The following is a 6,708-nucleotide window of genomic DNA, read 5'->3' on the forward strand; positions in this document are numbered from 1 at the left end:
TTTTGCTATTTTTTAGGTGTTCCTTATATATTTTGGAAATTAGCCACGTATCAGATAGATGACTTGCAAATATTTTCTCCCATTCTGTGAATTATCTTTTCATTCTATTGATTGTTTTCTTTGCCGTGCAGAAGCTGTTTAGTTTTGATGATGTTCCTATTGTCTGTTTTTGCTTTTGTTTCCATGCTTTTGGTATCATATCCAAGAAATCATGGTAAGACCAGTGTCAAGAAGCTTTATGTTTTCTTTGAGGAGTTTTAGTTTCTGATGTTACATTGAAGTCTTTAATCCATTTTGAGTTAAGTCGGTTTTTGTGTATGGTGTAAGGTAGGGATCCAATATAATTTTTTTTTGCATGTGGATATCCACTTTTCCCAACACTATTTAAGAGACTATCCTTTCCCCATTGTGTGTTCGTGGGACCCTTGTTAAAGATCAGTCGATCCTATATGTGTTGGTTTATTTTTGGGTTCTCTATTGTGTTCCATTGATCTTTGTGTATCTTTTTGCCAGTACCTTACAGTTTTTTTTTCTAACTTCCCCCCCCCACACACACTGTATTTTATTTTTACAAGAGATAAATAAATGGACACCAAGCATTGTAAATGGATGACCACAACAAAAGCAACAATGATTGCAATTACCAAACACGAAACACACTCATACTATGTCATAATATTGACATTCAGTCCAGTAATCCTCCACTGTAACAGCTCCTTTACTTTGCAGTGAAAATTGATTTGTATATTTTTTGCCTCTGAGTCCTTGTGGGATTTTTTTTTTATTCAAACAGAAAGTCACAAAAATTATAATCATCCTCATCAGTCCACTCAGTCCCATGTAGTTAATTTTTTTTCATCATGATCTTTTGTTAGCACTTCTATGAATTCATCAGTTTTCCATTAGAGTTCTGAAAATGCTTATTCATTCAGTTCAACAGTATATTCAGTTACCAGAAACCTGTACTTGTCAGAGTCTTTTCCATGAATTCCTTGAAGATGAAACCCTTTTATAGGAACATTTTTGCAAAAGCATCAGAGTACACCCAGAACTGTCTGTAAATGACAAAAGACTTAAAAATGACCACGGTTAAAGATTTGATGAAAGTTCATAATAATGCAATTGACAAGGAAATTTAGTTATTTCTGAGATATACATTTTAAAGTAATAACTAGAATTATGACACTTGTCACAGTCTTTTCCATGAATTGCTTGAAGATGAAACTCTTTTATAGGAACATTTTTGCAAAAGCATCAGAGTACACCCAGAACTATCTGTAAATGACAAAGGACTTAAAAATGACCACGGTTAAAGATTTGGTGAAAGTTCATAATGCAACTGACAAGGAAATTTAGTTATTTCTGAGAAATACATTTTAAAGTAATAACTAGAATTATGACTTATAACATTATACCAGAACATATAAGGTCTTAAGAAATTTCATGTAATGTCTGAAACATTTATATTAAAATATTTCCATACAAATAACCCAAAGAAAGTTTAGTATTGTTTTTTTTTTGTTCATTTGGTTTTTTATACTGCAGGTTCTTATTAGTCATCAGTTTTATACACATCAGTGTATACATGTCAATCCCAGTCGCTCAATTCAGCACACCACCATCCCCACCCCACTGTGGTTTTCCCCCGTGGTGTCCATACGTTTGTCCTCTACATCTGTGTCTCAACTTCTGTCCTGCAAACCAGTTCATCTGTACCATTTTTCTAGGTTCCACATACATGCGTTAATATGCGATATTTGTTTTTCTCTTTCTGACTTACTTCACTCTGTATGACAGTCTTTAGGTCCATCCATGTCTCAACAAATGACTCAGTTTAGTTCCTTTTTGTGGCTGAGCAATATTCCATTGTATATATGGACCAAAACTTTATCCATTCGTCTGTCGATGGGCATTTAGGTTGTGTCTTTTTGAATTATGTTATGCTCTGGGTATATGCCCAGTAATGGGATTGCTGGATCATATGGTAATTCTGTTTTTAGTTTTTTAAGGAACCTCCATACTGTTCTCCATAGTGGCTGTATCAATTTACATTCCCACCAGCAGTGCAAGAGTGTTCCCTTTTCTCCACACCCTCTCCAGCATTTGTGGTTTGTAGATTTTCTGATGATGCCCATTGTAACTGGTGTGAGGTGATACCTCATTGTAGTTTCGATTTGCATTTCGCTAATAATTAGTAATGTTGAGCAGCTTTTCATGTGCTTCTTGGCCATCTGTATGTCTTCTCTGGAGAAATGTCTATGTAGGTCTTCTGCCCATTTTTGGATTGGGTTGTTTGTTTCTTTAATATTGAGCTGCATGAGCTGGTTATATATTTTGGAGATTAATCCTTTGTCCATTGAATCATTTTCAAATATTTTCTCCCATTCTGAGGGTTGTCTTTTCGTCTTGTTTATGGTTTCCTTTGCTGTGCAAAAGCTTTGAAGTTTAATTAGGTCCCATTTGTTTGTTTTTATTTCCATTACTCTAGGAGGTGGATCAAAAAAGATTTTGCTGTGATTTATATCAAAGAGTGTTCTTCCTATGTTTTCCTCTAGGAGTTTGATAGTGTCCGGTCTTACATTTAGGTCTCAAATCCATTTTGAGTTTATTGTTGTGTATGGTGCTAGGGAGTGTTCTAATTTCATTCTTTCACATGTAGCTGTCCAGTTTTCCCAGCACCACTTATTGGAGAGGCTGTCTTTTCTCCATTGTATATCTTTGCCTCCTTTGTCATAGATTAGTTGACCATAGATACGTGGGCTTACCTCTGGGCCTTCTATCTTGTTCCATTGATCTGTTTCTGTTTTTGTGCCAGTACCATATTGTCTTGATTACCGTAGCTTTATAGTATAGTCTGAAGTCAGAGAGTCTGATTCCTCCAGCTCCGTTTTTTCCCTTCAAGACTGCTTTGGCTATTCGGGGTCTTTTGTGTCTCCATACAAATTTTAAGTTGATTTGTTCTAGTTCCATAAAAAATGCCATTGGTAATTTGATAGGAATTGCATTGAATCTGTAGATTGCTTTGGGTAGTATAGTCATTTTCACAATATTGATTCTTCCAATCCAAGAACATGGTATATCTCTCCATCTGTTGGTATCATCTATAATTTCTTTCATCAGTGTCTTATAGTTTTCTGCGTACAGGTCTTTTGTCTCCCTAGGTAGGTTTATTCCTAGATATTTTATTCTTTTTGCTGCAGTGGTAAATGGGAGTGTTTCCATAATTTCTCTTTCAGATTTTTCATCATTAGTGTATAGGAATGCAAGAGATTTCTGTGCATTAATTTTGTATCCTGCAGCTTTACCAAATTCACTGATTAGCTCTAGTAGTTTTCTGGTAGCATTTTTAGGATTCTCTATGTATAGTATCATGTCATCTGCAAACAGTGACAGTTTTACTTCTTTTCCAATTTGTATTCCTTTTATTTCTTTTTCTTCTCTGATTGCCATGGCTAGGACTTCCAAAACTATGTTAACTAATAGTGGTGAGAGTGGACATCCTTGTCTCATTCATGATCTTAGAGGAAATGCTTTCAGTTTTTCACCATTGAGAATAATGTTTGCTGTTGGTTTGTCGTACATGGCCTTTATTATGTTGAGGTAGGTTCCCTCTATGCCCACTTTCTGGAGAATTTTTATCATAAATGGGTGTTGAATTTTGTCAGAAGCTTTTTCTGCATCTGTTGAGATGATCATATGGTTTTTCTTTTTCAATTTGTTAATATGGTGTATCACATTGATTGATTTGCATATATTGAAGAATCCTTGCATCCCTGGGATAAATCCCACTTGATCATGGTGTCTGATCCTTTTAATGTGTTGTTGGATTCTGTTTGCTAGTACTTTGTTGAGGATTTTTGCATCTATATTCGTTGGTGATATTGGTCTGTAGTTTTCTTTTTTTGTAGTATCTTTGTCTGGTTTTGGTATCATGGTGATGGTGGCCTCCTAGAATGAGTTTGAGAGTGTTCCTTCCTGTGCAATTTTTTGGAAGAGTTTGAGAAGGATGAGTGTTAGCTTCTCTCTGAATGTTTGAGATACTGTTTTAATTTACTCTGATTTTATAATATATTTTGAAATGAGTAAGTGTGATGCCTCTAGCTTTGTTTATCTTTCTCAAGATTATTTTGGCTATTCTGGGTCTTTTATGGTTCTGCATGTATTTTAGGATTAAAACATATTCTATAAAAAAAAATACCACTGGGATTTTGTTGGAGATAGTATTGAATCTATAGATGCTTTGGGTAGTATGGGCATTTTAAAAATATTTAATTTTCCATTTTATGAACATGAGATGTTTTTCCATTTATTTGTGTCTCCTGTAATTTCATTCATCAATATATATATATATATTTTTTGCGGTACACGGGCCTCTCACTGTTGTGGCCTCTCCCGTTGTGGAACACAGGCTCCAGACGCGCAGGCTCAGCGGCCATGGCTCACGGGCCCAGCCGCTCTGCGGCATGTGGGATCTTCCCGGACCGGGGCACGAACCCTTGTCCCCTGCATCGGCAGGCGGACTCTCAACCACTGCGCCACCAGGGGAGCCCAGTATTTTGTATTTTTTAGCATAGAAGTCTTTCACCTGTTTGGTCAAGTCTGTTCCTAAATATTTTATTCTTTTTAGTGCTATTATAAGTGGGATTGTTTTCTTAGTTTCCTTTTTGAATGGTTTGTTCCTAATGTATGGGAACCCAACTAATTTTTATATGTTGGTTTTTTTTTTTTTTTTTGTATACTGCAACTGTACTGTATTCTAACAGGTTTTTTGAAGAGTCTTTAGGGTTTTGTATATATAGGATCATGTTATCTGCAAACAGATAATTTTACTTCTTTTCTGATTTGGATTCTATTTATTTCTTTTTCTTACCTAATTATCTTGGCTTGAACCTCTAGTAATGTGTTGGATAGAAGTGGCAAGAGCAGACATTCTTGCTTTTTTCCTGATCTTAGGGGAAATGTATCGTCTTTCATCATTCATTATTTCCTTAGCTTTGCATTTTATGTAGACACCCCTTTATCAGATTGGGCAGTTCCTCCTATTCTTGTTTGAGTATTTTTCATGAATGGGTGTTGGATTTGTCAGATGTTTTTCTTCATCTATTGAGGTCATCCTGTGGGTTTTGTCCTTTATTAATATGGTATGTAACTTTGATTTTCATATGTTAAACAAAACTTCATTCCTGGGATGTACCTCATTTCATCATGATGTAGAATCCTTTTTATATGTTACTGTATTTGCTTTGCTAGTATTTTGTTGAGGATCTTTCTGTGTATGTACATAAGGGTCTGTACGTCTCTAATTTTGTGATGTCTTTGGATGGTTTTGGTGTCAGGATAACATTGGCTCCATAGAATTAGTTGAGAAAAAATTCTCTTTTATTTTTGGAAAAGTCTCTGAAGGATTGGTGTTAATTCTTCTTTGAATGTTTGATAGTTGTGCCAGTGAAGTCATCTAGGCCTAGGCTTTTTTCTGTGGAAATTTAACAAATTACTATTTCAATCTCGTACTTATTATAGGTCTATTTAGATTTTCTGTTTACTGTTGAGTCACTTTCACTGGTTGGTGTCGTTTTAGGAATTTTTCAAACTCGTGTAGGTAGGTTATCTTATATGTTGGCCTACAGTTGTTCATAGTATTCCTTTATAATCCATTTTGTTTCTGTAAATTCAGTGGTGATGTCCCCTCTTTTATTCTTTTAATAATTTAATTCTTCTCTCTTTTCTTCAAGAGTGCTTTTAGAATAATGGAAATTGGATCTTTTATTGAGTCAGTAAAGAAGGATGATTCAGTTATATTTATTTTAGTTATAATTAGGGTTGACCTTTGTGGATATTCATTCTGATACAATATTCCAGGGTTTATGTGGGCTTTTAGAGGTGAAGACAAATGTATTCTTGCCTTTCTTTCCTGATTACCCAAGGTCATGTGTGTCATCTAGGACCTCATTGGTTATTTGGCTACATTTACAGAGCCCCTAATGGTTATGAAGTATTTCTGTATATTTGGGAACATTTAGGAAATAAGAGACTCAGTCCCTGAATTTGGGGGCAGAGTAATGGGGAAAGATTATTTTTACTGTAGTCATTATAATTTATTATACCCCCATCTCCCAAAGGAGAGTATTACAATCAAGGGAGGTAAAGTGGCTTTTGCCAGGTTTTTAAGAAATTTACTGAGAAAGATGAAACTACAACACAAGTCTAGTGTATGTGTAGTCACAAAGCCACACCTAACTGCAAGAAAGTTTAGCTAATTTAGTCTCTCTCCATGTTTCCAGAAAAAAGAGGCGAACAGATTTTGGTGGACAGCTAATAATATCTAACATACTCTGGCAGGTCAAATTAGGAAGCAAGATGGAAGACACAGGGAGGCAGTACATAAAGCAAGGAGAAAGAGGCCTTGATGAAATACTCCAGGGTCCTCCTAGAGTTGTGAGGGTTGTGCATACCACAATAACGATTATTCATTCAGGCACTGGGTTAGTGCTTTTTATGAATTATCCCATTTAATGATTATAACTTTCTGAGATAGTTACTATCCCCCTGTTAAACATGAGGAAAATAAGGTCCAAAGAGATAGGCTGCTTACCCAGGTTCACACAGTTTGTAGAAAATGATAGAAGATAGTTATGAAACCAGGGCCATCCAATTCCGGTCACTGTGTGGTGGTGTATTTTTCTGCATTTTAGATATAATGCAGGAATG

The sequence above is a fragment of the Lipotes vexillifer genome, unplaced genomic scaffold (assembly GCF_000442215.2).
Source record: "Lipotes vexillifer unplaced genomic scaffold, Lipotes_vexillifer_v1.1 scaffold215, whole genome shotgun sequence".
In the NCBI taxonomy this organism is placed as follows: Eukaryota; Metazoa; Chordata; class Mammalia; order Artiodactyla; family Lipotidae; genus Lipotes; species Lipotes vexillifer.